Below are 5,678 nucleotides of genomic sequence, written 5' to 3'. Positions count from 1 at the left end.
TGCCAGTGGCAGTTTCCAGATTTCACCCACCTGACCCACCTAGCTCTTTCTTCCCAAGATTCACCATGGCTTCAGTCAGTGTATTTTTCAAAATCATGATTCTTGTCATGCTTTGATGGAAAAAGTCTACCTTCAGCTACTATGAGTTGGAATGGTGGGAGGGAGTTGAGTAAATGGTAGTTTAAGGAAATTATTATTGATTTAAGACAGGTATTTGTTATAAGGAGATAATTGCTTCTGAATTCACCTTGTACATTTCTGACACCAACAATTCAGAGTTTCTGCAGTTCACACAGAAATTTGGGCTTGGTGATAGCATTCTAGAAGTTTCTGTTAGTTAGAAGGCAATGACAGATTTTCTACTCATTTCTTTGAAGTCTCGCGTATCAAGGAAAGCTAACAAGGGAGGCTTTTTTCATCAAGCAAAACATCTAAAGTATTTATGAGGGAAGCCAAAAGTGTTGATTAATCCAAATCCTCAGGGGAATTTGGCCCAACCCTAGGTTGTCACCTGCTTCTGCCAGAGGTGAAATCTGCGGCATGAGAAGGCTTCTTCTTATGGAAAACATCTGGAGAAGTCAGAAGGAAGCCTGAAAAGTTTTGATAAGAGAAGCAATTTTTCTGAGGGAGTTTTCACACACCCCTACACAGACATTCTCCTAGTCTAGAAACATACCCAAGGAGTGGGGAGGGAGTTAATTTTCAGGAATCACTTGATAAAGTTTTACTCTACAAATTTTATGAACTACAAACAAGAAGAAATTTCGAAATATGATTATCATTGAGCTGCTGTCTGTAATTGTTTTGCCTTTTTTCAAAACATATTCATTTTTCAGTTGATTATACAGAATATGTGTGATATGTTTTGCAATCCATACTTCCATAGCACTGTCATATTAATAAAAATGTATATACAAATGTGTGCCCTCCTTCCCTCCCAACATGGATAAAAATGCAGCAATAGAAAAGAGGATGAATAAATATACATTCAGTTTCATGGCATGCCCTGGACAACTCAGAAGAGAAGGCACATTGCAGGGAGAATAAATTATCAAGGAGGAAGTTTGACTCAACCTTAGTGAACAAGGTAACTGATCGGCACTTCATGAGAAACCTGCCTTGTTTACTGCTGCTTCTCCACTGGTATTTATTTACAGAATTTGTATCCCACCTTTCTGCCCATACAAAGCCTGCTAAGGAGGTTCATAATTTAAAACATACATGAAAAAATTACATTTTAAAACCATTAAAATCAACCCCTCTCCCGAACATGTATCATTAAAACACTGTAAAAACAGTTAACGTGTGAGCAAAAGATTAAAACTTTGGTTAGGAAGGAGAGATCACTGAGGGAATGTCAGATGAAACAAAATGTCTTCACCTGCTGGTGGAAGATGGCAACAGAAGGGGCTGACCAATCTCCCTGGGGAGAGAGTTCCAGAGCTTTGGTGCCATGACTAAGAAGGCCCTCTCTCAGGTTGCTTCCTGACTAATCTCATAAGGTGGGGGAACCCAAAACAGGGACTCCAAAGATGACCATAACGGTTGGGCGGGTTCATAAGGGATTAGGTGGTCCTTCAGTTATATTGGCCTCTAACCATATAGGGCTTTGAAGGGCAACACCAGCACCTTGAATTGTGCCCCAAAACAGTGGGAATCAATGTAGATGGGCCAAGACTGGAGTGATACGGTCTCTACAATTCACTGCAGTTAACATCCTGGTTGCAACATTCCACACCAACTGAAGTTTCCAAACACTTCTCAAGGGCACATGTAATCCAGATGTAAGCACCACAGTGGCCAGATCTTCTCTGCCCTGAAAAGGCTGTAGCTGGCTAACCAGTCGAAGCTGGTAAAAGGCACTCCTGGCCACAGCTGCCACTTGCTTATCCAGCTTATCCAAGAGCATTCCCAGACTACGGACCTGCTCCTTCAGGAAGAATGCAATCTCACCCAGAACGGGTGACACCTTTTTAAAAAAGAAAAAGCATATCATAGATAAAGTATTTATGGGCAGTGTTCCCTCTAAGCTGAGTCAGTGTGAGCTAACTCACAGTTTCTTAGCCTCCGGCTCACACATTTTTGTCTTAGCTCAGGAAAGATGGCTCCAGAGCAAACTAATTTCTGCAGAAGCCAAATCGCTCACTCACAACTTTAATGCCAGTAGCTTACAAACTAGAATGTTAGCTCATAAGACTCCAAAGCTTAGAGGGAACATTGTTTATGGGTCCTTGGGATTCCTATGAAACTTGCTCAGTTTCTCAGTTGGAAGAGAAGTAATGGATGACAATTGTGTTCAGCTGGGATGTGTTTAAATATATGGTATTTGCAGTGGTTGGTACCCAGTGTGTGCACTGCACTCAAGCAGACTCAGGGTCAGCATACAGGCCAATCCATTCATTCAATGGGATAAAAAGAACAGCTAGTGTCAGCCAATAAAATAATGTATTTGATTATCTAAAAGGGAGGGATTCCACCAGTAAAAACCAAAAAAAGAGCAAGAAAACTGCAAAAAGAGATCCTATAAAGCCAGCAATTGCATGCTGTGAAAAATTTACAACCCTGTTGTTGTTGTTTTTAATTAAAGCAGTATTGGGCTCTTTAGCCTTGCTTACTTCAGATGACAGTTCACAGCACTGCCAACAGTATTTCTGCATCAGACTGACAGTCAATGTCTTTGCCTTGGTAAAAGTTTCACAGAGAACAGGGTTCGTTCATACAGAGAAACAAACGTGCACAGCAACATACATACACCGAGAATGAAATTACACTGTAATGTCAGAAATACATATTCACATTTTTTAAAACAAGTTGCAAACAGAGGGGGTTGTGTGTGTGTGTGTGTATAGAGGGAATGTGCGCTGGTTACATAGTTTCTGCATCCAAAGAAGAATAAAAGCAATCTTATTTCAGCACTTGGGCCCAGATGGCAACCCATCTCATCCAATGAGACAGACACTGTGTTTCATTACAAGTAGGTCAATGATTTCTTTGAGTCTTATTTCAGCACTTGGGCCCAGAAGGCAACCCATCTCATCCAACCCATCTCATTACAAGTAGGTCAATGATTTCTTTGGCTGAAGCTACAGAAACACAGGTATCTAAAAAAATTGAGCACCTTCCTACTATAGTTCCTCTCCAATTATTTGCTTAATTTCTCATTCATAGACCTAACAAGACTTTAAAAAAAAAGAAAAGAAAAAAGCATGTCATAGATCAAGTGCTTACAGGACTTTGGAGATCCTAGAAATGTGTTCATTTTCTCACTTAGAAGAGAAGTAATGGAAGACAACCTCCCTTAAATGGCAGCTTGTTGATGCTGCTAGTTTCTCCCTGCAGTTACAGCCGCACAGGAGCACAAGATCTTAGTTCACAATGGGCTATCCAGAGGCCTACTAATCAGCCTGCCCATTAGCCAATGCAGATCAATTGTGCATCCTACAACATAGCCCAGAACCCTCCATATTTATTTTATTATTTATACCCCATCCTTCTCCCCAATGGGGACCCAAAGCAGCTTACATAATTCTCCTGTGCTCTAGCCACATCCTGTGAGTTAGGTTGGGCTGAGAGTGTGTGAATGGCCCAAAATCATCATGCAAGCGTCCATGGAAGAGTGGGGGGTCTCCCAGATCCTAATCCAACACTCCAACTACTATCACACTGGGGTTCTGTTGCAGATGCCACTAAAGGTATAAAGTCTTCAAACAACTTTTGCATGTTCATAGAATTTATTATCTGACCTGTCATTTGGGGGGGGGGGGGTTGAAGACAAGGGAGTGAGCATACAAGCATACACTGGTATGACTGGGCACAGACTTTGGGGGGACGGGACGGTGTGTGGTATGTCATATCAACCATCCATGAACCAGCCTGAGAGAGAACTGGATACAGCCTATAAACCACATTTAATTAGGGCTGTTTTACGTCCTAACGCCTGTGGTTCACATAAGAACATAAGAACATAAGAGATGCCAATGTTGGATCAGGCCAAAGGCCCATCCAGTCCAACACTCTGTATCACACAGTGGCCAGAAATACCAGTGCCATCAGGAGGTCCACCAGTGGGCCCAGGACATTAGAAGCCCTCCCACTGTTGACCCCCCCCCCCAAGCACCAAGATGACAGAGAATCACTTGCCCCAGAGTCCCTATCTATACCTTGTGGCTAATAGCCACTGATGGACCTCTACTCCATATGATTATCTAATTCCCTTTTGAAGCCGTCCATGTTTGTAGCCGCCACCACTTCCTTTGGCAGTGAATTCCAAGTGTTAATCACTCTTTGGGTGAAGAAGTGCTTCCTCTTATCCGTTTTAACCCGACCGCTCAGCAATTTCATGGAGTGCCCACGAGTTCTGTATTGTGAGAAAATATTCACAGAGGAATATTGGAAGTCTTAAAGGAAACATCCTAAAATGATTCTACAACAGAAGAGTACTACTTACAGCAAGCTCAAAGTGAGCCATAAGCAGGTAGTAAGAATAACTGATACCAAAAGCATTCGTCTTATAATTATTCTGTTACAAAACAATTTTAAAAAGAACTATATTTGAATATGTATCTCTGCAACAAATTCAGGCATCCAAGTCTGAAACTTCACAGGCTAAATTATTCACTATGAATTATTCATCCCACTGTCCTGTAACCTGAATGCTCACAGGCCTGTTCACACCCCGCTTGGGCTATTACTTCCCTTCCTGCTGTACGCACCTTTTGATGACATGTCTTTCACAAATCTGACAGCCATATTTCCTCACTTTAGTAAACAGTGTGCAAAATGTCACTCAGAATCCAGACCTATCACTCTTCTAACTCATCCTTGACAACCAGATGAATTAACAAATGTTCTGAATTTGTGTTATGATGGGATTTGAGCTGGCATTATATTTTGCAGAATTCATCATATATGATATTGGAATCGAACTAGCTTTCAAGTTGCTACATTTTTCCAGGGGCTTGATCCAGGCCACTGAACTGGTATATATATCTCTCTCATAAATGAACACAGAAAAAGAGTAGCCTGCAGCTGTACAGGATTCAGCAGCTGGGATGAAAGAAATTGTGCATATGCAATGCTATTTTTCTACAGAGCTCTTAAAAGATGGAAATCATACAACCTGTTGGAAGCTTGTTACCCATTGATCTTATATATGAATCACAGTATGTCCAGCAGAGAACAAAAAGGTATCGGGGGGGGGGAATGGGTGTGTGTGAAAGTTGTGGCAGAAGGTTTACCATGGAAAGGAATACCGACGGGAGAATGGCTTTTGAGTTTGAAATTCTTCTTTCAGTCACATTTTACCTCAGAGTGGGCTACAGACTGCACCTCAGGTATGACAAGGAGCTTAGAACCAGTCACCGAAACAACACAAGGGAAACACCAACAAAGACATTAGGAGGGTTCTGCAAACTAAGGGGAACTGGTTGCCTCCACTTTGTTAGCATTAGTCCCCTATCCCTTTGGTTTGTAACCACCCCACCTGCCCTGCAGAACGCGTGGAAATCTGGCAAACTTTTGTCTGGGAACAGTTGTCGCGAGTCTTTTAAAGGACAAAAAGGAGGTGAGTTGAGATGGAAAATAGGCAGGAACACACCACTTTGCAGGACTGAGTTGTAATCAGAAAGAGTAGTCTGCAGCAGTGCAATGGCCAGCTAGCAGAAATACTATTTGACACA

The sequence above is a fragment of the Gekko japonicus genome, unplaced genomic scaffold (genome assembly GCF_001447785.1).
Source record: "Gekko japonicus isolate JY-2015 unplaced genomic scaffold, Gekko_japonicus_V1.1 scaffold987, whole genome shotgun sequence".
In the NCBI taxonomy this organism is placed as follows: domain Eukaryota; kingdom Metazoa; phylum Chordata; class Lepidosauria; order Squamata; family Gekkonidae; genus Gekko; species Gekko japonicus.
Note: the sequence above shows the minus strand (reverse complement) of the source record.